At 40.8% G+C, this 27425-nt stretch overlaps 1 protein-coding gene across 3 annotated transcripts in view; it reads right to left on the bottom strand.

Annotated features, from left to right (window-relative positions):
* LOC115203741 (rap guanine nucleotide exchange factor 1) overlaps window positions 1-27425 on the bottom strand; it is a 128322-nt gene that overhangs the window by 62620 nt on the left and 38277 nt on the right. The gene's annotated exons all lie outside the window — the stretch shown is intronic.

The raw sequence follows: 27425 nt of genomic DNA, 5'->3' as shown, positions 1-27425 counted from the left end.
AACATGATTTTGTGACATACCACGACAATATCATGTGACCGTATCAAGTGTCCACCACTTAAATATATGGCGCATGCATCTGTTTATGTACTATGCATGTGCACCTCACACAGGTTTCAACTCAGGTTGCATGGCCTTAACTTACATATGAAATACTATGTGATAAGTGCATGTGTAACAGTATATAAAGTATTCTAATGTAGAGGTGTGAAGGCATTTGGGCAGTGGTGTAAAGTACTTTAGTATTTTAAAGTATTTAAAGTTTTTTGTGGTATCTGTATATTACTTTAATATTTATATTTATGGCAACTTTTACTTCACTACATTCGTAAAGAAAATAATGTACTTTTTACTCCATAAATTTTCCTTGACACCCAAAAGTACTCGTTACATTTTGACAGGAAAATTGTCCAATTCAAACACTTGGACATCCTTGGTCCTCCCTACTGCCTCTGATCTGGCTGACTTCCTAAACAGAGAACATCCCTGGTCATCCAGACTGCCTCTGATCTGGCAGACACACTAAACCCAAATGCTTTGTTTGTTGGAGTGTGTCCCTGGCTATCCATCAATAAAAAAAAATACAATTGTGCCATCTGGTTTGCTTAATATAAGGAAGTTGAAATGGTTTATATTTTTACTTTTGATACTTAAGTACATTGTGCCCCTGGCTATCAATACATTTTTGTTTTTTATTTAATAAAGGAATTTGAAATGATTTATACTTTTACTCAAGTATGACAATTTAGTACTTTTTCCACCACTGGATGTGGCTGGGGGTTATAGCATTTATTTCACATGACCCATCAATTTAGACAAGTGTATCTGGGTAAGTGTTATCTAATATTTATAAAATGTTTATCTGGACCCTTTCTGTTTACCTGGAATTTTTCCATATTGTAGCCTACTACCACTTTTAGTCTTTAGCACATGACCTCATGTGAACCCTTAAAGAGATGGGTGGGTCTTAAGCTTAAGAGGGTGTGAACAATGCTGAATGGGTGTAGACAAAGGAGCTCTCTATTAGGTACCAAAACATTCAAAGGCCCTTTCCTCAAACGTGAGTAAGTGTACCAACTTTCAAAGTAGAATTACTTTCCATTTGTTCCTCAACAATGCTGTGTATGATATACATGTTGTAGCTCGGAATCTCTACTTATATCCAATGTAAAATGTTGCTACATAAGACTGAATCCAGGTGGTGAGTCACATATTACAAACTTCCAATAGAGGAGTCAAATAATGGAACACCCAATACTAGCCATGGCAGGGATTGTAATAAAACTAATACATATAGGAAAGCAATAAAATACAACAATTGTTAAAGAAATAAACTACAACATACCATACCAAATAGGGAATGTTGGAAAATAAATAGTTTTAGACTTACCATTTATAGTATTTCATAAATTGATAAGACAGCATTAGAAGGATAATTATCAAAATAATACATCTTCAAATATAAGGAACTGGAACACAAAAGTTTGATCCATGTATTGTTGATGTGTTGCTGTAGTCAAGGATGGATCAGCAGAACAGATAGAGCGTGCACAAAAAAAATTAGCAATTGGCCTAAGTGTCATAATTAACTGGAGAAATCTGATCTGCAATTTGTAAATAAAGCTGCTTCACTAATAAAATCATAACACCTACATTTTTTATCACTTTGAAGTAGGGGTGTAAAGGTTCACCAAACCCACGCTTCGGTACGTATTGCGGTTTTGGGGTCACGGTTTGGTTTTGGTACGGCGGGAAAATTAAATGCCATTCACAATGTTCCTGGCATTGTCTGTTTCTACTCTGATGCTGCGTTTGCAACCATGTGGGAGGTGGAAATTTACCAGTTGTGAAGTCGTAAAAGGATGCATTCATGTGATTTGAACTCGTCGAGAAGCACTGATTGGTTAATGGCCAACAAGCTACGTCAATCATAAACTAAAAGTACATCATTGTAAACAAATTCTAGAGTAAAAAAACAGATTGCTTTTCATTAGGGGTGTAATGGTACATGTATTCGTACGGAACAGTCCACAATTTGAACCCTAATGAATACATACAAAACAATATTTAAACACAAAAATATATAGCAGGGATAATCAACTATATTTAGCCGTGGGCCGATTTTTTTTCTTGAGCGGATGGCCGGAACATAATTACAAATAATGAACAAATTGTTCACCAAAACAGATATAATATTTGACTAAAACAATCATTTTAAACCCTGCTTACATTTGTATCATATCACGTGTCTCTCTATTATGCGTTGGAATACTTGGGAACAGATTACCAAAATTATAAATCATTGGAGCTGATTTCCTGGTGTTTTACAGTCTTATTTTCAACAATGAAAATGTAACAAAAAAAATCTAATATAGAGCGGGTACTAGGCGTTTGCTGAAATGGGTGCAAGAGGGAAGTTCGTAATGTGGCTCCAGAAATTTCACTAAGTGCTGAAATCCCCGATTCTCAACTACCGAGAATGGGCGCATATCCGTGGCTATAAACCAAAGACTGTAAAACATAAAATATAGCCTACATATTGCTCTTGTAATTTCTTTGGCCCAACCAAAATCAGCTGCCAAGGGCTGCTTGAATGCAGAGGGGAGGCTCGCAAACAAGGATTGCACCATGGCGGACGTGAGTAAAACATTTACATTTAAGTCATTTAGTAGACGCTCTTATCCAGAGCGACTTACACATTGCTTAAACGTGTTAACCCTCGCAAGGCTGCTGGGCCAGACAGCATCCCTAGCTGCGTCCTCAGAGCATGCGCAGACCAGCTGGCTGGTGTGTTTACGGACATATTCAATCGCTCCCTATCACAGTCTGTTGTCCCCACATGCTACAAGATGGCCAACATTGTTCCTGTAGCCAAGAAGGCAAAGATAACTGAACTAAATGACTACCGCCCCGTAGCGCTTACTTCTGTCATCATGAAGTGCTTTGAGAAGCTAGTCAAGGGTTATATCACCTCCACCTTACCGGCCACGCTAGACCCACTTCAGTTTGTATACCGCCCCAACAGGTCCCCAAACGACGCAATCACCATCACACTGCACAATCCCATCTGGACAAAAATAATACCTACGTAAGAATGCTGTTCATTGACTACAGCTCAGCATTCAACACCACAGTACCCTCCAAGCTCATCATCAAGCTGGAGGCCCTGAGTCTCAACCCCGCCCTGTGCAATTGGGTCCTGGACTTTGACTGGCTGCCCCCCAGGTGGTGAAGGTAGGAAACAGCATCACTTCGCTGACCCGCAACACTGGGGCCCCACAAGGGTGCGTGCTCAACTCTCTCCTGTACTTCCTGTTCACCCACGACTGCGTGGCCATGCACGCCTCCAACTCAATCATCAAGTTTCCAGACAACAGTAGTGGGCTTGATTACCAACAACGACGAGACAGCCTACAGGGAGGAGGAGAGGGCACTCGGAGTGTGGTGTCAGGAAAACAACCTCTCACTCGACGTCAACAAAACAAAGGAGATGATTGTGGACTTCAGGAAACAGCAGAGGGAGCACCCCCCTATCCACATCGAAGGGACAGCAGTGGAGAAGGTGGAAAGTTTTAAGTTCCTCTGCATACACAGACAAATTGAAATGGTCCACCCACACAGACAGCATTGTGAAGAAGGCGCAACAGCGCTTCTTCAACCTCAGGAGGCTGAAGAAATTTGGCTTGTCACCCAAAACCCGGCCAAACCTTTACAGATGCACAATCAAGAGCATCCTTTCGAGCTGTATCACATCACAGCCTGGTACGGTAACGGCATCGCCCTCAACCGCAAGGCTCTCCAGAGGGTGGTGTGGTCTGCACAATGCATCACCGGGGGCAAACTATCTGCCCTCCAGGACACCTACACCACCCGATGTCACAGGAAGGCCAAAAAGATCATCAAGGACAACAACCACCCGAGCCACTGCCTGTTCACACCGCTACCATCCAGAAGGCGAGGTCAGTACAGGTGCATCAAAGCTGGGACCGTGAGATTGAAAAACAGCTTCTATCTCAAAGCCATCAGACTGCTAAACAGCAATCACTAACTCAGTAAGGCTGCTGCCTACATTGAGACCCAATCACTGGCCCCTTTAATAAATGGATCACTAGTCACTTATACAATGCCACTTTACTAATGTTTACATATCTTACATTACTCATGTCACATGTATATACTGTATTTTATACCATCTATTGCGCCTTGCCTATGCCGCTCAGCCATCGCTCATCCATATACTTTATATGTACATATTCTCATTCACCCCTTTAGATATGTGTGTATTAGGTAGTTGTTGGGGAATTGTTAGATTACTTGTTAGATATTACTGCACTGTCGGAACTAGAAGCACAAACATTTCGCTACACTCACATTAACATCTGCTAACCATGTCTATGTGACCAATAAAATGTGATTTTGATTTGATATTTTGTTTATTTGCGTTTCTGTCTTGCTCCGGGTATACTGGGGGGATGTTGGTGTAAATGTTGCATAGGCCATTTTCATTGAGCGTGGTGATATACTGTTAACGTTTTATCCACTATGGTCTGTCTATCGCCGTTGTAACCTACAAGGAAGCCAAAACGCTCCCAACCTGGAGAATTAAACAATTATGGCAGATCCTCCAATGCTGGTTTATCGACCCCACTACTCGCCATCATACAGAACTAGTTCTTGGCTGCACCTCAAAAGGACAGTTTGAAATGAGCCAATTAAGATTTGAATTTTGATTACAGAATAGCATGACATGTTTTTTACAACAACAAAAAAATTAACACAGCGTAGGAATAGCCTTGTGTTATCTTTTTTAATTTTTTATGTATTAATTTGGGTTCACAATGCAGACCAAACAGAAGTCCCCTTACGAACGGTACGGTAACAATAAGTGTGTCCTTACACCCTTACCTTGAAGTGAGCTAAATGGCAAATTAATCTTTTGTCTATACATTTTTAGATAATTTAAACCAGAAAAAAAAAGTGACATTTTATTTTGGACTGAGTCTGGCTTTAAACCTTTATATTAACATGAATTATGTCATCACACCTGAGGACACATTCAAAGCACTAATGCATGAAATGCTTCATTAATTGGATATAAAATCAAAATTGAAGGTAGCCATATAACATTGAGTTGTTTAGACAGTTTATTGCAACTATATGTTTAACTTTAATTTTAGAATGAATTTTTTTAAAAAAAGGTCATTATTTAGCTGAGTTTCCCCAAGCTGCTGAAGTTTGTTTGAGATTTGGGAGAGGGGAGTGATCCATGCTTCTCTCCTCCTGGGTGAATTTCCCCCCTCCCCCACAACACACACAGACCAACAGAGGCAGGAGATAAATACTAAACAGCACTATTGTAAGCCACCAGGAAAGAGAGGTTAAAGAAAGGAAGATACAAATAGATGTCCCCCTCTCCAAAGTATTTATCTGGCCAATATGTCTGTGTATTATGTATGTTTGTAACATTGTGTTATATGTGAAAATGTGATTGTATTATAAATTGTATTTTAATGTTTAAGGACTCTTGGAAGATTAGTCAAAATGAGGACTAAAAGAGATCCTAATAAAAATCAAATCCCTCTCTTCCTCCATCTCCTCATAACCAGCACATAAATGCAGCAGGTTTCGATCTAGAACAAGTAGCACGTGTTTGGTGTGGTTATGAGACATCCATCCAGTATGACTCATGGACACACCTTCATTACAGTGAGATGACGTCACTCACCCCTAGGAGGACAGCTAGTAATAATATAGAGATATCCATCCAGTTACAGCTAATCGTGACCTGCATGAACCCATTTAACCTTTAATTCAGTCTATTTCTCTCAATTATGATTGAACAGTGTATTATTATTTGATCCAACATTTAGCCTGATATCAACATGACTGGCTGCCCCCAAACTATAATGCTCAGATAATGTTTGACTCATTTTCATACAGAATCATACTGACTATTTGGATTAGAAATGCTTCAATGACTTGACATTCCATTCATTCAAGAGATAAAAATTGCATCACTCGTTATCAATTCTAAGGGCAACGAAATTATCTAAAGAATTATTTTGCCTGCTCTTTTTGGTTTACTCCATTTGTGGTACCTAATACACATGAAGTGGCCTAAAATCACAATGGCTGAAAGACCGTAGAGCTTCAGATAGGCAGCTATTAGCTAGTGTTCTCTTTAGAGGGGATAGCCTATAAATAGTGTGTGTGTTCGGTCTATGTCTGTCTCTTTTAGTGCCAGCAGCAGTAAGTGGAACAGGACGGGGGGGGGCACACACTGTCTAGACACATGCAGTACAAACCCCGGGGGAAGAGACAACGCAACACATTGCTGTTCCTGTCTCTCTCTGGCTCGATCAATAGTCTCTTAGACTAGGTGCTCCTTTTAGAGCAGTGGTCACTAACCTTTTTTGAGTCAAGATCACTTTCTGACTCAAAACGCAAGCTGAGATCTACCGTTCAGATTTTATATATTTAAAAAAAAACGTAAGCCTATGTAACATTAACATATTTAAAAACAGTACGGTAGTAATGAAGTTTGTACAGTAGGCTATAGGCTTAAAACATTATCACTGCATATTGGCTTTGCTTGAATTGCCCTGCCAATGCATTGCTGTTCTTCTCAGACCATTTTTAAAATTATATTTCAACATCTGAGGTAGGCTAAATGATCACACTGGTAACAGATCAGTTTTTGTATTACTTGTGAGGCACAGCAGAGTGAGCATAGCTTTTTATAATTTGCTTTTTATTTTACTGGGCTGATGGAGCCTGGTCAGTCTCAGCGTAGGGAGAGGGCAGCAGACTCAGAGGGTCTGCCTCTCAACCAGTGAAGGCTCCACAGAGGAGTTAGGGGAGGACCATCCTCAGCGAATTTAAAAAAAGGTGAAATATAAAAAAGTTATCCTACTTAGATAAAACTACACTAAATATATTCACGTCACCAAATAATGTATTAAAAACACACTGTTTTGCAATGAAGGTCTACAGTAGCTACAACAGCACTCTGTAGGCTAGCGTCACGGTGTAGTCGTAGGACAGATTTTCGTCCACTTCTGGTTACATTGACTTCAATACAAAACCTAGGAGGCTCGCGGTTCTCACCCCCTTACATAGACAAACAGACATTATGACAACTTCCGGAGGACGTCCTCCAACCTATGTATGGAACGCCGTATGAGTAACCGAAAGGTTGCAAGTTCGAATCCCTGAGCTGACAAGGTACAAAATTTGTCGTTCTGCCCCTGAACAAGGCAGTTAACCCACTATTCCTAGGCCGTCATTGAAAATAAGAATTTGTTCTTAACCTGTTTGGGATGGGGGCAGTATTTTCACGGCCGGATGAAAAAACGTACCCGATTTAAACCAGTTGGTTACTACTCTTGCCCAGAAACGAGAATATGCATATTATTAGTAGATTTGGATAGAAAACACTCTGAAGTTTCTAAAACTGTTTGAATGGTGTCTGTGAGTATAACAGAACTCATATGGCAGGCAAAAACCTGAGAAGGTTCCAAGCAGGAAGTGGCCTGTCTGAGAATTTGTAGTTCTTTAGATTCTCTATCGAAACTACAGTATCTGTGGGGTTACGTAGCACTTTTTAAGGCTTCCAATGGCTCTCTAAAGCCTTCAGAAAGCGGATTGAGGCGTCTCCTGTCTCTGGGCAGAGTATTGGAGCTCAGTTTTTCAGAGGTCTGCCTGGTGACTAAGAGATTGGATATGCGCGTTCACGAGACCACGCTGTTTTTTTATTTTCCTCTTTGAATGAATACACTATTGTCCGGTTGGAATATTGTTGCTATTTTACGAGAAAAATACCATAAAAATTGACTTTAAACAGCGTTTGACATGCTTCTAAGTACGGTAATGGAACATTTTGCATTTTTTTGTCTCGATATGCGCTCGCGCGTTACCCTTTGGATAGTGACCTAATCGCACAAACAAAACGGAGGTATTTGGACATTACTATGGATTATTTGGAACAAAAACAACATTTATTGTGGAAGTAGCAGTCCTGGGAGTGCATTCTGACAAAGATCAGCAAAGGTAATACAATTTTTCTAATAGTAATTCTGAGTTTAGTGTGCTTCCAACTTGGCGGGTGTCTGAATAGCTCACCATTATGGCTGAGCTATGTACTCAGAATATTGCAAAATGTGCTTTCGCCGAAAAGCTATTTTAAAATCTGACATAGCGATTGCATAAAGGAGTTCTGTATCTATAGTTCTTTAAATAATTGTTATGTATTTTATTTTGTCAACGTTTATGAGTAATTTAGTAAATTCACCGGAAGTTTTGGGTGGGAATGCATGTTCTGAACATCACATGCCAATGTAAAAAGCTGTTTTTGGATATAAATATGAACTTGATTGAACAAAAACATACATGTATTGTGTAACATAATGTCCTAGGAGTGTCATCTGATGAAGATCAAAGGTTAGTGCTTCATTTAGCTGTGTTCTGGGTTTTTGTGACATTACATTTACATTTTAGTCATTTAGCCGACGCTCTTATCCAGAGCGACTTACAGTAGTGAATGCATACATTTCATTTAATTTCATGCACTTTAAAAAAAATATATAAATATATATCATCTCAAACAAAACGTTTTTCCTGTCAGTGAAATACAGAACCGTTCTGTATTTTATCTAACGGGTGGCATCCCTATGTCTAAATATTCCTGTTACATTGCACAACCTTCAATGTTATGTCATAATTACGTAAAATTCTGGCAAATTAGTTCGCAACGAGCTAGGCGGCCCAAACGGTTGCATATACCCTGACTCTGCGTGCAATGAACGCAAAATGACACAATTTCACCTGGTTAATATTGCTTGCTAACCTGGATTTATTTTAGCTAAATATGCAGGTTTAAAAATATATACTTATGTGTATTGATTTTAAGAAAGGCATTGATGTTTATGGTTATGTACAGTCGTGCAACGATTGTGCTTTTTTCGCAAATGCGCTTTTGTTAAATCATCCCCCGTTTGGCGAAGTCGGCTGTCTTTGTTAGGAAGAAATAGTCTTCACAGTTCGCAACGAGCCAGGCGGCCCAAACTGCTGCATATACCCCGACTCTGTAAGAGAAGTGACACATTTTCCCTAGTTAAAAGAAATTAATGTTAGCAGGCAATATTAACTAAATATGCAGGTTTAAAAATATATACTTGTGTATTGATTTTAAGAAAGGCATTGATGTTTATGGTTGGAGCAACGTGTACCTAAGCGATTATATGCTACGCAGGACAGGCTAGATAAACTAGTAATATCATCAACCATGTGTAGTTAACTAGTGATTATGATTGATTGATTGATTGATTGTTTTTATAAGATAAGTTTAATGCTAGCTAACAATTTACCTTGGCTTCTTACTGCATTCGCGTAACAGGCAGGCTCCTCGTGGAGTGCAATGTAAAGCAGGTGGTTAGAGCGTTGGACTAGTTAACCGTAAGGTTGTAAGATTGAATCCCCGAGCTGACAAGGTAAAAATCTGTCGTTCTGCCCCTGAACAAGGCAGTTAACCCATCGTTCCTAGGCCGTCATTGAAAGTAAGAATGTGTTCTTAACTGACTTGCCTAGTTAAATAAAGGTCAAAAACAAATATAATAATACCGATTTCAGATTGTTATGAAAACTTGAAATCGGCCCTAATTAAAATTGGCCATTCCGATTAATCGGTCGACCTCTAGAGGGCACACTTATAATTTTGCCTAAGAACACAGCCATGAATAACGAATGGTACCAACACATCCTCCGAGAGCAACTTTTCCCAACCATCCAGGAACAGTTTGGTGACAAACAATGCTTTTCCAGCATGATGGAGCACCTTGCCCTAAGGCAAAAGTGATGACTAAGTGGCTCTGGGAACAAAATATCGATATTTTGGGTCCATGGCCAGGAAACTCCCCAGACATTAATCCCATTGAGAACTTGTGGTCAATCCTCAAGAGGCGGGTGGACAAACAAAAACCCACAAATTCTGACAAACTCCAAGCATTGATTACACAAGAATGGGCTACCATCAGTCAGGATGTGGCCCAGAAGTTAATTGACAGCATGCCAGGGCAGATTGCAGAGGTCTTGAAAAAGAAGGGTCAACACTGCAAATATTGACTCTTTGTTTCAACTTCATGTAATTGTCAATAAAAGCCTTTGACACTTATGAAATGCTTATAATTTGACTTCAGTATTCCATAGTAACATCTGACAAAATATCTAAAGACACTGAAGCAGCAAACTTTGTGGAAATTAATATTTGTGTCATTCAAAACTTTTGGCCACGACTGTACAGGTGTTTACTCTACATGACAGCTGCATCTCCACCCACTGTGTTTTGGGTTACTTACAGCTGTTCACCCACCATTGAACCACAGAGCTAGTAGGTAATGTTCAATTGAAGTGTGTGTGTGTGTGTGTGTGTAATTGGAGGCTGCTAGGCTAAATGATGACAGAGGTAGAAACACAGGTCCCGGTGCCAGATGTTAAGTAATGGGAAGAGTTCAATGTGACCGCCAGTAAGAGCGGGAGAGAGAAAGGGGAACAGAAAGAGGGTGAGAGAGAAAGAGAAGAGAGAGATAGCGAGAGAATATCAGCTAAAAGTAGCGCAGGGATGATTAAATGAGTGAATCATCCGCTTAACAAAGCAAGACTCCCCCCATTTCATCAAAGCACATTATCAGAAATTGGTGTGTGGAGAATGACTAAATGAGAGTTAGCAATCACTTCCCTGTTCTGTTCTCTTCTCTCTGTAGTAAGATACAGTACAATGGGAGGCTGGGAGCTACGGACTGTGTGTGTGCGTGCGTGCGTGTGACACTATGAAAACACCAGTGATGTAGAAACAGGTATAGTTAAAATCCCACGATAAGACGCATTAAAAACAGCTTCACTAAGTGGCTGACATGAAGAGACTACACACACACACACCATGCTCACCAGCGCACGCAGTCTCAATAGTCTAAAATAACTCAGCTGTTGCAATCGTACCCCCAGATCTGAAACGTTGCATGCGTGACGCCAAAAGGAGGGAAAGTCTGTCAGCTGCAAAAAAAACAAGCTAGATGTAATGTGGTTACGAGAGCAGCTTCTGCTATTACCACAACCGTGGTACATACACAAGCTAGTCTTCGCATAAATGAATACTTATATACTGGAACGCTCCACCATCATGGGTGTACTACATAATGGCAAAATGAATTATAATACAGGATATATATAGTGTATTACTGAAATAGTGCCGTGAGACCTCGCAGAACAGAGGCTAGTGCTAGCAGGGCTCTAAAGCGCAACCAATTTGGTTGCATATGCGACAAAATAATGTTCTGTGTGACTAGTTGTTTTATTTTGGGAGCACTGTGCGACTAGGAAAGACATCTCCTAGATAATAATAGTAGTAATAATGAGGCTTCGCTGTACCATTGTTTACATTACTACAGCGAAAACGGCTTCCTTATAGCCCAAACAGGTCAAAAGATCTGACCCATATTACCAGTGCAACATTTTTATCTTCCTATAGCGAATCGCAGGAACCGCATTTTACATTCATACCTCATTGGCTTGCTAACAACCTGGTAACTTTACCAGTATATCCAAACATTTGGGGGCAAAGAAAGGAAAAGGCACAGTTTCTTCAGAAGATCAATGATCATAGCAATGAATGAATGACCGCTCTCTTTTATGTTGTCATCACGAACCTGACGTTTTTAAAGAGACAGTGTACAATTTAATGTAATGCATCTCAATAGTATAATTGTGCTTTTACACAATGTAGTTCCTCAAATGACCTTGTAAATACAATGACAGGTATTCGAAACAACATTTTAGCCTTTATAATAAACAAATGTCTTTACAGTGTTACATAATAGTTTCTAGGGCACAACATTCAAAAACATCTAGAATTCATAGCCTATATCTCAACCAATTAAAAAAAAAAAAACTCATTTTCTGGTGCTCCTAAATTTCATGTGGTTCTCCAAACTTTTAAACAAAGACCACAGAAACCGGTGAGGCTAAACTAGGTTCAACCACAATGAGGCCGCAACCAAGTATAATCTCTAAGCAAGAGCATGGCTCTACGCTGACGTTTTTTACAAGGAGCAAAAAAGAACGAGCACAATTAAAGTATTTAAGGAAAAGTTTTTATGATAAGAAATCACTAAAAGTTCATGAATAAAAAAGGTTTTTGGAGTGTTCCATGCTCAAATCAAGCACTCTGTACCCTCAAATATACTGCTCCAAAAAATAAAGGGAACACTTAAACAACACATCCTAGATCTGAATGAAAGAAATAATCTCATTAAATACTTTTTTCTTTACATAGTTGAATGTGCTGACAAAATCACACAAAAATAATCAACGGAAATCCAATTTATCAACCCATGGAGGTCTGGATTTGGAGTCACACTCAAAATTAAAGTGGAAAACCACACTACAGGCTGATCCAACTTTGATGTAATGTCCTTAAAACAAGTCAAAATGAGGCTCAGTAGCGTGTGTGGCCTCCACGTGCCTGTATGACCTCCCTACAACGCCTGGGCATGCTCCTGATGAGGTGGCGGATGGTCTCCTGAGGGATCTCCTCCCAGACCTGGACTAAAGCATCCGCCAACTCCTGGACAGTCTGTGGTGCAACGTGGCGTTGGTGGATGGAGCGAGACATGATGTCCCAGATGTGCTCAATTGGATTCAGGTCTGGGGAACGGGCGGGCCAGTCCATAGCATCAATGCCTTCCTCTTGCAGAAACTGCTGACACACTCCAGCCACATGAGGTCTAGCATTGTCTTGCATTAGGAGGAACCCAGGGCCAACCGCAACAGCATATTGTCTCACAAGGGGTCTGAGGATCTCATCTCGGTACCTAATGGCAGTCAGGCTACCTCTGGCGAGCACATGGAGGGCTGTGCGGCCCCCCAAAGAAATGCCACCCCACACCATGACTGACCCACCGCCAAACCGGTCATGCTGGAGGATGTTGCAGGCAGCAGAACGTTCTCCACGGCGTCTCCAGACTGTCACGTGCTCAGTGTGAACCTGCTTTCATCTGTGAAGAGCACAGGGCGCCAGTGGCGAATTTGCCAATCTTGGTGTTCTCTGGCAAATGCCAAACGTCCTGCACGGTGTTGGGCTGTAAGCACAACCCCCACCTGTGGACGTCGGGCCCTCATACCACCCTCATGGAGTGTGTTTCTGACCGTTTGAGCAGACACATGCACATTTGTGGCCCGCTGGAGGTCATTTTGCAGGGCTCTGGCAGTGCTCCTCCTGCTCCTCCTTGCACAAAGGCGGAGGTAGCGGTCCTGCTGCTGGGTTGTTGCCCTCCTACGGCCTCCTCCACGTCTCCTGATGTACTGGCCTGTCTCCTGGTAGCGCCTCCATGCTCTGGACACTACGCTGACAGACACAGCAAACCTTCTTGCCACAGCTCGCATTGATGTGCCATCCTGGATGAGCTGCACTACCTGAGCCACTTGTGTGAGTTGTAGACTCTGTCTCATGCTACCACTAGAGTGAAAGCACCGCCAGCATTCAAAAGTGACCAAAACATCAGCCAGGAAGCATAGGAACTGAGAAGTGGTCTGTGGTCCCCACCTGCAGAACCACTCCTTTATTGGGGGTGTCTTGCTAATTGCCTATAATTTCCACCTGTTGTCTATTCCATTTGCACAACAGCATGTGAAATGTATTGTCAATCAGTGTTGCTTCCTAAGTGGACAGTTTGATTTCACAGAAGTGTGATTGACTTGGAGTTACATTGTGTTGTTTAAGTGTTCCCTTTATTTTTTTGAGCAGTGTATTTGAGTCACTTAGGTGAGACCAAAATGTTCTGCTGCCCCTTTAAGGGTGGGATGTAACCATGGTAAAGGGGGAACTCACATGTCTGTCTGTGAGACATGAGATTCTCCTACATCTCTTCACTAGCAGTTGAGCAAGCGCAAACTAAAATGGGAAAAAAACAAATCTAATGAGTGAAAAAAAAGTAAATAGCCAAGAAAACACGAGGACAAAGTCAGACTTCCGGGTAAATTCGACCAACACTTAAAATGTTTTATATTTCAGCACTTCACAAAATGCAAGCACTAACTATTAGGGTTCTGGACGATACAGCAGATTTTGAAGGACCAAAGAATTTTGTCTGCTTCGTGTTTTCATTATTGCCATGGAAAAATATTGCGATACTGGTATCATCGCAGCCCTAGGTGGGATTTATGGGACTCTACCTAGTACTTTGTATGATAAATTACCAGCTATGAAAACACAGCAGAAATACTTTGAAAATAGTTACAACAGCACATTTTTCAAAATCACAACTCGCACATGTGCTCATACTATACTTGAGTGAATTACAGTATATACCGTATACCAGGGTATTTGAAAATAGCCACGGTATGATTTTAAATACTGTCAATACCAAAATAAATATATACTTATTTTTGAATAAATACCTGCAGGCAACTTGTGCACTAGGCTAATAAATAAAGAAGATTGTGTTCTTAATTTCACCTTTTGCATCATTTTTACATTACAAAGCCGTTCCCCAAAGCAACTGATTAAGCTAGTCACATGGTATATTTGTTTACCAGGAGCACACGGAGAAAACGGAACTGCGATATTTTCAGGAAACTTAACATGTGTAAATATTTGTATGAACATAAGATTCACCAACTGAGACATAAACTGAACAAGTTCCACAGACATGTGACTAACAGAAATGGAATAATGTGTCCCTGAAGAAAGGGGCGGGGGTCAAAATCAAAAGTAACAGTGAGTATCTGGTGTGGCAACCAGCTGCATTAAGTACTGCAGTGCATCTCCTCCTCATGGACTGCACCAGATTTGCCAGTTCTTGCTGTGAGATGTTACCCCACTCTTCCACCAAGGCACCTGCAAGTTCCCGGACATTTCAGGGGGGGAATGGCCCTAGCCCTCACCCTCCGATCCAACAGGCCCCAGACGTGCACAATTGGATTGAGATTCAGGCTCTTCGCTGGCCATTTCAGAACACTGACATTCCTGTCTTGCAGGAAATCACGCACAGAACGAGCAGTATGGCTGGTGGCATTGTCATGCTGGAGGGTCATGTCAGGATGAGCCTGTAGGAAGGGTACCACATGAGGGAGGAGGATTTCTTCCCTGTAACGCACAGCGTTGAGATTGCCTGCAATGACAACAAGCTCAGTCCGATGATGCTGTGGACACACCGCCCCAGACCATGACGGACCCTCCACCACCAAATCGATCCCGCTCCAGAGTACAGGCCTCGGTGTAACGCTCATTCCTTCGACGATAAACGCAAATCCGACGATCACCCCTGGTGAGACAAAACCACGACTCGTCAGTGAAGAGCACTTTTTGCCAGTCCTATCTGGTCCTGCAAGGGTGTTGCCAGTGATGTCTGGTGAGGACCTGCCTACAACAGGCCTACAAGCCCTCAGTCCAGCCTCTCTCAGCCTATTGCAGACAGTCTGAGCACTGATGTAGGGATTGTGCATTCCTAGTGTAACTTGGGCAGTTGTTGTTGAAACTACAGCGCCTGTGGGGTTATGTAGCACTTTCTAAGGCTTCCATTGGCTCTCTAAAGCCGCCAGAAAGCGGATTGGGGCGTCTGTCTCTGGGCAGAGTATAGTAACTCAGTTTGTCAGTGGACTGCCTAGTGACAAAGAGATTGGAAATGCGCGGTCACGAGACCTCGCCATATTTTCTTTTGTCCTTTGAATGAATACACTCTTGTCCGGTTGGAATATTATCGCTATTTTAAGAGAAAAATACCATACAAATTGATTTTAAACAGCGTTTGACATGCTTCTAAGTACGGTAATGGAACATTTTGAAATGTTTTGTCTCGAAATGCGCTCGCGCGTTACCCTTTGGATAGTGACCTGAACGCACGAACAAAACGGAGATATTTGCACATAACTATGGATTATTTGGAACAAAAACAACATTTGTTGTGGGAGTAGCAGTCCTGGGAGTGCATTCTGACAAAGAACAGCAGAGGTAATCCAATTTTTCTAATACTAATTCTGAGTTTAGTGAGCCCCGAACTTGGCAGGTGTCAAATTAGCTAGCCATGATGGCTGAGCTACGTACTCAGAATATTGCAAAATGTGCTTTCGCCGAAGAGCTATTTTAAAATCTGACACCGCGATTGCATAAAGGAGTTCTGTATCTATAATTCTTAAAATAATTGTTATGTATTTTGTCAACATTTATCATGAGTAATTTAGTAAATTCACCGGAAGTTTTCGGTGGGAATACAATTTCTGAACATCACACGCCAATGTAAAAAGCTGTTTTTGATATAAATATGAACTTGATTGACCAAAACATGCATGTATTGTATAATATAAATGTCTTAGGAGTGTCATCTGATGAAGATCATCAAAGGTTAGTGCTGCATTTAGCTGTGTTTTGGGTTTTTGTGACATATATGCTTGCTTGAAAAATGGCTGTGGGGTTATTTGTGTCTATGTACACTCCTAACATAATCTAATGTTTTGCTTTCACTGTAAAGCCTTTTTGAAATCGGACAATGTGGTTAGATTAACGAGAGTCTTATCTTTCAAATGGTGTAAAATAGTCGTATGTTTGAAATTATTGCATTTGAGGTTTTGTATTTCGCGCCACGCTCTTCCACTGGCTGTTGAATAGAGTGGGACGCTGACGTCCCACCTAGCCCAGACAGGTTAACCTCTTGACGGTCGCCTAGGATAGGGGGCGCTACAGCGATTTTTGAAAAAAATGTGTGCCTATTTTAAACGGCCTCCTAATCAAACTCAGAAGCTAGGATATGCATATAATTAATACTTGTGGATAGAAAACACCCTAAAGTTTCTAAAACTGTTTGAATGGTGTCTGTGAGTATAACAGAACTCATATGGCAGTCAAAACCCCGAGACAGATCGAAACAGGAAGTGGAATTCTGAATTGCGGACTCAACTTAATCTCGTTGCCTATAAATCACACCGTGAGCAATGGTTCATTGAGCACTTCCTATTGCTTCCACTAGATGTCCCCAGTCTTTACAAAGTGGTTTGAGTCTCCTACTGTTAAAACTGAATGAATGAGACGCTGTTGAAATTGGTCACATGAGGAGGGCCGTCACCATTATGACGCCGGCGGCCCTGGCTACCCTCCCCTTTCGAAACGTTTTGAAAGACAATGCAATCATCCCCCTCGAATCTTATTGGAGCTGTGGTTGAAAAAGGCCCTAAAGATTTATGTTATACAACGTTTGAACGAACCTAAATGGGGAAAAAAATGCATTTTCTCGAAATAGCTGTCCCGCGGCCGACGGAGCTTTTGGATAAGCCTTCAGACGCGCTAACAAGAACAAGCTCTTGGAACATAAAGGAGTAATTTTTTCCAACGAAAATACATTTGTTGTGGACCTGGGATTCCTGGAAGTGCTTTCTGATGAAGACAACCAAAGGTAAGGCATTATTGACAATAGTATACAAGACTAGATGTGATATGCGATTGTTCCAAGATGGCGCTGACCTGTATTACTAGGTAATTTTCTGAGTATCGCATCCCTTTTATCGCAAAGTGTGATTACCCAGTAAAGTTATTTTTAAATCTGGCATTACAGGTGCTTTCAAGAGATATTCATCTATAAATCTTATAATGACAATATTACATTTTAAAAATGTTTTCGAATAGTAATTTAGTAAATTGTAGCGCTGTTTCATCGGATGCATTTGAGGGAAAATAGTTAGTCAACGTTACGTGCCGATGTAAAATGCTGTTTTTATATATAAATATGAACTTTATCGAACAAAAGAATGCATGTATTGTGTAACATGATGTCCTAGGAGTGTCATCTGATGATGTTTGTAAAAGGTTAGTGCTGCATTTAGCTGTTTTTTGGTTATTTGTGATGCATGTGGTTGGTCGGAAAATGGCTATGTGGCTACTTTTACGATATACTCTAACATAATCTGTTTTGCTTTTGCTGTAAAGCCTTTTTGAAATCGGACAACGTGGTTCGATTCAGGAGTGGTGTATCTATAAAACAATATAATTTGGAGAGAAAAAAAAGAAAAAAAAAAGTATTACATTTTGTTATGCTAATGGCGATAGGATTTTTCGCTGGATGTCCGTCCGAGGCCGCACAGGGGTTAACTCCATTTGATACTTGAGTCATTTCTCTCCCTCTCCTCCTGCTGCTGCATACTGCTAACCACACCAAGCCCTGCCCCCTGTCACTCAAGTAGAGAGCAGTTGCTTGACCACGGAGTCACACGCACTTTCTTGCTGTTCACTCCACATGGTCAGATGGATGCAACAATGTTGGTGACATGCTGCTTTCCACAAGCGTTTTATACACTATTAGTTTGCATCTTACTGTCTGCAAACTACTATCTGCTAGTTTGTCTTTTCTTAGCAAGGTGTTGATAAAATAATTTGTGTTAGCCGCTAATGCTAATCGCTAGTTAGCTGGCTAGCTAGCTTGCTAAATGTACTAAGAGTCTGAGCAAACGTAGCTAGCTAGCTAATACTGCCTGGTGCTGGTGTAGGCCTAGATAGCATATTTTTGCAATGGTATCTTATCAGAGAGGAATAGACAAGTAATGAATATGTTGTCTAGCTAGCTAGCAACATGATATAAGAAAACATGTAATGTAATGTAACATCTAAATTAGGGTCGCCTGGAAACACTGACAAACACTTTGATTCCTACCCTGTCAGTAATACCCTGGTTTATTGTGTTTATTTAATACCCTGGTTAATTGGTTTATTTATGTCAAACAACAATGTATTCAAGGTGCTGCCCATTATATTCCAACTATAGAATTAGAATAATCATTATATTTCCATAATTCCAACAGTTCTCAAATTAACTAGGCCTATATTTTTTGCCCATATCATGCTGCTTGGCACAGTGTGCAAATGATAAAACTGCAGGAAATTGAAAAATGCTGGATATTATTTTTGTTTGGAGTTGGATTGAACAGTATAAATGGAGAAAGCCCTATTGAAATCCCTTATTTGTGTTGCTACCCTATGGTCATGAACTACTCATAAAGCATATTTAAAACTTGTATTATTAAAAAACATAGTCATACCATAAGCAATTACAAAAATATGGTGATATCACCCAGCCCTAGGCAGTAGATTAGTATTCTAGTCAGAAGAATTAGTCTAATCTACTCTTTCAATTTTAGTTTATTGTGGCAAAAATTAATTTAAAAAAGCATGTTCTGTCAAGTCAACATGGATTTATGAAACAATATAGAATTGCAGGAAAATGGTTTTAAAAATGCAACAAAAAAAGCCCCCCCCCCCCCGCCAGATTGTGCACCCCCATTTTTATACAAAGTCAGTCCCCCATGAGTAGTCCTGCAGGTATGATTGAAGAATGAAGCAGGTGTTAAACATGGGCTTTACTACACAGAAAGCAGCAGTTGACTACTCCATTGTCAACATTTTAATCAAATCAGTAGGCCTATATCTTTTAATAATGGCATATAAATATTTTTAGCTTTAATAACCTTCAATTTGTTTTCTTTTAACATATTTTGGAAAAGAATGAGTCCCTCTCTCCACTACCTATTGTTCCTGCAGTGAGGATTCAAAATATTCATCGAATGTTTATAATTTATCTGCATGTAATCGCCAAAAAGCAGTATGCTCATTAGGGAGCCAAATGATTGACTCTCACTGATGCGATTTGGTCCCTTTCACCTAAAAGATCTGTTCAAAAAGAGCTGTTCCTTCCTAGAAGAATGGGTAGACACACCGGAGGAAGGAAGCTTCCCCCCATGCCTACAAGTCATTGAGTTGACATGTGGCGTAGTCACACTAGTCAACCACTCTACATGGGAGTGGATGGAGAGTGGTTGGTCACTGGAGTCCCACAGGGGTGTGTACCGACACCGCTCCCCTTTACCCAGTCTGACTTCCTCTCCGCCCCAACACCCCTTCCTGTGGCTCATTGTTCTGGAGCACGGCTCAGACCGGAAACCCACCAGGAACAACCCCACCAATCGCTGGACTGGACCCAGTCCTCCATGACTTCTCATCTCATGTGCCTAGAGTAGTCTAGCATTCCATTCCTCCATTCCATTTCTCTGTGGGTCTCTTGCTCAGTGCTCAACAGTGTGACCATTAACTCACATTTGCATCTAAAAATAGATGTGCGAACTGAAAAAGTAAATAATGAGCTAGGGATATGCTAAATAAGGCTAACAAAGTACTAAATTAGCATGCAAGTTAGCAAACCAAATGCATAGCTGGAGCCCTGAGCTGGAGAGAATTTTTTTGGCACATCTTAGATGGTTAAACTTTTATAGGTTTAAGATATGTAACTAAACTCAGCAAAAAAAGAAATGTCCCCTTTTCAGGACCCTGTCTTTCAAAGATAATTCGTAAAAATCTAAATAACTTCACAGATCTTCATTGTAAAGGGGTTAAACATTGTTTCCCATGCTTGTTCAATGAACCATAAACAATTAACTATAAAAAAACTGACATGCGCACCAGAGTTGCATATCACATTTAACAAACCAAATATTGCAAAACCATTATAGAAGGTAAAGTAAAAACTCAAAACGGCACATGCATCAATACTGATATATAGTAAAATACGGTTTACCGCACAGCCCTACCCTCAAAGTCCCTCAAGGTCTGAAACCTTACCAACTCTGACTCAAACATCCTGCCCCCTCCCATGACAATCCCACCCACAGTGATTGATAGGCCAAACTATTACAGGGCTAGTTCACCCAAATAACAAAATGACATTGTTTTCCTTACCCCAAGTGTCCACAAAATTCAATAAAACTGAAAATATGACTTTAATCTCAAGAGAAGACAGGTTTAATGTTAAAAAAGGTCCTCTTACTTAAAAAAAGTCCTAATCATATAGGCATTTTAACATTTTAGTCATTTAGCAGACACTCTTATCCAGAGCAAGTGTATACATTTTCGTACTGGTCCCCATGGGATTCGAACCCACAACCCTGGCATTGCAAGCGCCATGCTCTACCAACTGAGCCACACGGGACCCTAGGCCTAGATGATATCTAAAACTGCTAACACACTGAATTCATACATTTTCAGTCATGTTAATTGTAATGTCTTTCTACTCAATACCACAACTAATATTACCAATCAGGTAGTCTTTTAAAGTATTCAATAATTTAGCTGTGTATTTTTGGGATGGAATCAAGGCATTCGATATGTATTAGAGGCCACCAAAATAAAGCTCGTTCTGCATGCCCCCTGGACAAACTCCCAGCCCGGAACTCCCTGCATTTACGGAAAACACTGGAGTTAATGGGAACTGACGGACTGGTGGACCATGTCTAACAGAGCATAGTGAGAATGTAATGTACAGATGGATCCATATCAGGAATCTATAATAGACAGTACTAGTAGAGCTATAGTGCTATTATAACAGACACCTTGGAATGTGTTTTAAAATCTATTTTTGACAAACTTGATATTCGCGTAGGCCCTAAACTATTATGCCTGCATATGTCTACATTTAAGTCTGATAGGGTGATGAGGAAGTATGCCTATCATGCCACTATCTGGGGGAAATCCAGCTCAGTCTTATTTATCACTGCCAAATTAGTCAAGATCACACCTTTAGAAAGAGAAGAAAACTAGTCAAAATACCGGCAGCCGTGATGATGTGGTATACAGCGATCACTGACACAAACTGTGACTCCAAACAGGAAATCAGAAGCTCTTTGGTGACGAGATTTAAATATAACTATATGTGGGGGGTATTAAAGGTTATAAAAGGTAGCCTAACTTAAGATACATGTTGTTGAAACAATACTGAATGAGCCAGAGCCCACTAATACCATTCCAATACACTGCGTCAGGACTACAATGATACCACTTAGTCATAAAGTCTTTCTTCGAAGAGTAGAACTACTAGAAACATGCTCCAACACCTACTCAGAGAAGACATTGTGTCAAATGTAAGACAGTAGCACTTTGACAGTAAGGAAATGGCTGGGATAAGGATTTGTGTGTACACTGTGTGGAGCACACAAACACTGACCGAGTCTTGTCTCAATGCCCCTCTGTTCAACTAAGTATGGAGCCAACAAGTCCCCATCACACCCTCTCTCTCTCGTTCTGTCTTGGGGAGTGACGTTTCTCACTAATGGCGTGTTGATTATATGGGTGAGTGGTGCAAGGCACAAGCCGTATTAGGGCCGGCGCTAAAACACAATGCTACACCATAAGGGCCCTGAGGAGAGGAAAAAAAACGAACACACAAAGCCCATTAAATCTATGAGTCTCTCCTGTCACACACACGCTACATCAAAGAGAATAGCCTAGTGGTACAAACTAAAGGCCTGTGTGTGTCCGATATAGCCTATCCAGCATATTCAAACAGCCCAGCAACTAGCAGAAAGCCTCCTGGGCTTATAACTAATCCATATGCAAAAGGCTGGAAAAAGGCTAGGTCAACTATTTCTATTCCATAGTAAGGCTGAAACTGAAGTACTCCCTCTCCCTTTCCAGCGTGTTCCCAATAAAGTCTAATTATTGGATTGAATGTTTCCAAGTGCAGTGGGCGTACACATGTGTACACCTACATAAAATCCATGTAAAAACTTTATTTTGACGACAGATCTTTTTGAGGGCATGCCACCAGCTCAGGTCAGCCAGTAGGGTAAGATGAGCGATTTTGTACATTCAGCATCACTCCATCAAGGGAAATATGGTATTCTTTCTAACAAAGATATCTACATGTATTTCAGGATGTTGCGTATCCCTGGAAATAAATCAGAATTCATGTAATCATAACAGTTTTGAAAACATAGCTTGTCAAAAAAATAAAAGTGGTCTCTTGGCACAACTTGCCACTACCGTTTTAAAACCATGTCCACCTTCATTTCCCAAACACAATTCAACACAACCAATCTTTTTTTGTATTTTAATAATTTTAAGAATCTTTAAACACAGGCTTAACACCTAACAAACACTTTTCTTTTTTTCAGGACCTTATATTGAAGCTTATAGGAGACCCCAACTGATGCAAAGAACAAAATAAAAAATATCAACTTTGGTTTAGATACAAGCGTTATGAATCCTCTAACATAATACATTTGTTAGACTTGGTGAAAAAAACTTTGGGGATCTGTTTCTTCTTTCCATGAAATGATGACCTCTTCCTAAATATTTGGTCAAATGATTCATTTTGTGTATGGTTTCCTAAAAACAAGGGTGGCTCAACTTACCCCTTTGGCTCAAATTACCCCACTCTCCCCTATGGGTGTCCATGGGGGGCAGCACGGTGCCTGGGGGCTGGGTCATTCAATTGTCCTGTATATGCACACACACACTCATGGAACAAAAACACAGGCACACACTCACGGAACACAGACACACAGAGACACACAGAGACACGAAGCTTGGGCGGTACCCAGATTGTCATACCGACCTTGTGCCATACTGGGATATTCGGTAACACAGACACTGAACACATGGGACACTATTTTCAAATCCCACTGATCATGTGCAATCTGTAGGTTAGCAATGCTAACAAGTGAATGTCAAATCCCATGGAGAATGCTCACTAAATGCTAACGAGTGCATTACGAAAATGTTACAGTCCCTGACCTAAGACATCCCAGCTGATTCAAGTTATACAAGTAACAAATGCTACTCAGTTTGTTGTACACACAAAACTATATCCAGGAGGGGATTGTCTGCTGTTATGAAGCTTGATTTTGAAAGAAGCTAACCACTACTCAAATGTATACGTAAAATAAAATAATCTAATACATCGTTTCAACAGTATTGAAAAACCCTCCCGTGGCTATTTCCAAACACCCCAGTATACCACCCAAACCTAAAAACACAGACAAACACACACACAGGCACACACACGGACCCAAAAACACACGCACTCACAGTGCTCACTCACACAAAGACCACTCTAGGCTATTCATGAGGCTATTCATCCAAACCGTGTAGCTGAGAGGATGCAACAGGCCCTGCCAACGACAACACCAACAATTGAAAAAGAGACTGACTCAACATAGAGACTCAAATATAGGGGCAAATCCTCAGTAATGGAATTCCGCTGATATTTTTATTAAGATTTTATGCAAAACAAAAACCATTGATTTCAAAATGTAACAAACCATACAACTCTATTGTGGCTAACACCTAACTCTCGAAGTCCTCTTGATTTCAGAGTCTGCAATGGCTCTTTAATGTTGGCACAATCTGTCGATAATGAGGGGGCTATACTTTTACTTGTTGGCTCTCCTCTGTGTCTTTCTCACTCAAACACTCACAGCCCACGAGTGCTGCCCCTTTCCAAACAACGAGAGGTTTCAACTCCCAAGGGGAAAAAACATTTGAGAGAACCAATCAAAGCCCTCTCACAATTTCTGAGCGAATGTTGCATTAACAAACGGCCTCCTTTCCAGACCAGTGTGATCACAGCTCTCCCTGCGTCACGTCAGCCAGGCCAATTCCTTCAGCTGGCTGGTGTCGTGGCAAAGTTGGTTTGACATTGGATAGCCTCTCTCTGGCGCTAGTAGGGACCATCAATAATGTACACAACGAAACCGGGACAATATTTTCACATTGCATAACTTTTTCAATATCCATCTATACTTAACAAAAATATAAACCCAACAATTTCTAAGATTTTGCTGAGTTAGTTCATATAAAGAAATTAGTCAATAAAGATAAATTCATTAGGCCCTAATCTAATCTATGGATTTCACATGACTGGGCAAGGGCACAGAAATAGGTGGGCATAAGCCTACCCACTTGGGAGCCGGGCCCACCCACCGGAGAGCCAGGCCCAGCCAATCAGAATTTGTTTTTCCCCAACAAAAGGGCTTTATTTCAAACAGAAATACTCCTCCGCAAAACTGGTGCAAAAGTGCACCTGTATAATGATCATGCTGTTTAATCAGCTTCTTGATATGCCACACCTGTCAAGTGGATGGATTATCTTGGAAAAGTTGAAACGCTCACTAACAGGAATGTAAACAAATTTGTGCACAGAATTTGAGAGAAATAAGCTTGGAAAATATCTGGGATGTTTTATTTCAGCTCATGAAAAATTGAACCAACACTTTACATGTTGCGTTTATATTTTTTATTCAGTATAGTAGAGCATAGTTCAGTACAGTACATTCGTAAACTCAACACTAGTGTGCTCTACTGTGTACGGCACTCTATTCCACTCTACTGTACAATAGAGTATAACAAGATGGCGCCGACAGACACGGCCGTCCTGTTTCAAGCTCCTAGCCAAGTATTTCTAGTAATTTTTTTTTTCTTAAATTATCTGCTCAGAACATTTGTAGTATTATTACCTACCGCCGAAAATAACTTTTGGACATAAGGTATTTTTCTGCCATTGAAATCCAGCATTTTTTCGAGAAGTCTATGTCCAAACAGTGTACTTTTCCATTTTTGGGATGGAAAAATGCTCAGTGTACACTAAAATTACTGAAACCAGATAAAGTATGTAGACAAGATAATGGACAAATATATTTTTTTTATAATATAATCTTTGAGAACTATCAATCACCAAAACAAAAAGTTAGACAGTAGCTTGGTTTCCATCTAATTGGCGACAGATTTTCATGCGAATATTCTAGAATACGCATAAAAACTGCACATTTTCTTACCAGAGAAGTGTTTCCGTCAGAAATGACTAACAGATAAAAGGCTGGCTTAATGTCATAGTGCATATAAAAACACCTTTTGCGGTTAAGTTCCCATGTACCGAATAAAAATACAAGTTAAATGGGTTTCCATCGCATATATGCCTTCATTTCTTCCCCCAAAAATACAACTATTAGCTTTCATTTGACGCCAGATATGACATGAACTTCACAGTTCGTGTTCATGGGTCCTTTTATATAGAAACGGCCATAGGCAAGAATGAACCAACTGCTCTGAATTCAAATGGCTTTTGCTATTGATGCTGTGATCCAAATACTAGTGTAACACTCAATACACTCTCAAATACGTTCACAAGCAATACAGTGCATTCGGAAAGTATTCAGACCCCCTCAACTTTTTCCACGTTACGTTCCAGCCAAATTCTAAAATGTATAAAAATATAATCCATTTTAGAATAAGGCTTTCCTCAATGTACACACAATACCCCATACAATTTGATTGGAGTCCACCTGTGGTAAATTCAATTGATTGGACATGATTTGGAAAGGCACAAACCTGTCTATATAAGGTTCCAAAGTTGACAGTGCATGTCAGAGCAAAAACCAAGCCATAAAGTTGAAGGAATTGTCCATAAAGCGCAGAGAGAAGATTGTGTCGAGGCACAGATCTGGGGAAGGGTACCAAAACATTTCTGCAACACTGAAGGTCCCCAAGAACACAGTGGCCTCCATCAGTCTTAAATGGAAGAAGTTTGGAACCACCAAGACTCTTCCTAGAGCTGGCCGCCCGGCCAAACTAAGCAATCGGGGGAGAATGGTGGTCATTCTGCAGAGCTCTAGAATTCCTCTGTGGAGATGGGAGAACCTTCCAGAAGGACAACCATCTCTGCAGCACTCCACCAATCAGGCCTTTATGGAAGTGGCCAGACAGAAGCCACTCTTCAGTAAAAGGCATAACAGCCCACTTGGAGTTTGCCTAAAGGCACCCATAGGATTCTCAGACCATGAGAAACAAGATTCTCTGATCTGATGAAACCAAGATTGAACTCTTTGGCATGAATGCCAAACGTCACATCTGGAGGAAACCTGGCACCATCCCTATGATGAGGTGTGTTGGTGGCAGCCTCATGCTGTGGGGATGTTTTTCAGAGGCAGAGACTGGGAGACTAGTCAGGATCGAAGGAAAGATGAACGGAGCAAAGTACAGAAAGATCCTTGATGAAAACCTGCTCCAGAGGTATCAGGACTTCAGACTGGGTCGAAGGTTCATCTTCCAACAGGACAACGACCCTAAGCACACAGCCAAGACAACGCAGGACTGGCTTCGGGACAGGGTGGCCCAGCCAGAGCCAGGACTTGAACTCAATCGAACATCTCTAGAGAGACCTGACAATAGCTGTGCAGCAACGCTCACCATCCAACCTGACAGAGCTTGAGAGGATCTGCAAAGAAGAATGGGAGAAACTCCCGTGTCCCATGTGGCTCAGTTGGTAGAGCATGATGTTTGCAACGCCAGGGTTGTGGGTTCGATTCACACGGGGGACCAGTACGGGGGGAAAAAATGTATGAAATGAAATGTATGCATTCACTACTGTAAGTCGCTCTGGATAAGAGCGTCTGCTAAATTACTAAAATGTAAATGTAACTCCCCAAATACAGGTTTACCAAGCTTGTAGCGTCATACCAAAGAAGACTTGAGGCTGTAATCGCTGGAAAAGTTGCTTCAACAAAGTACTGAGTAAAGGATCTGAATACTTATGTAAATGTGATATTTCCATTTTTTTTGTTTTAATACA

The sequence above is a fragment of the Salmo trutta genome, chromosome 12 (genome assembly GCF_901001165.1).
Source record: "Salmo trutta chromosome 12, fSalTru1.1, whole genome shotgun sequence".
Lineage (NCBI taxonomy): Eukaryota > Metazoa > Chordata > Actinopteri > Salmoniformes > Salmonidae > Salmo > Salmo trutta.
Note: the sequence above shows the minus strand (reverse complement) of the source record. Positions and strands in the feature narration are given on the sequence as shown.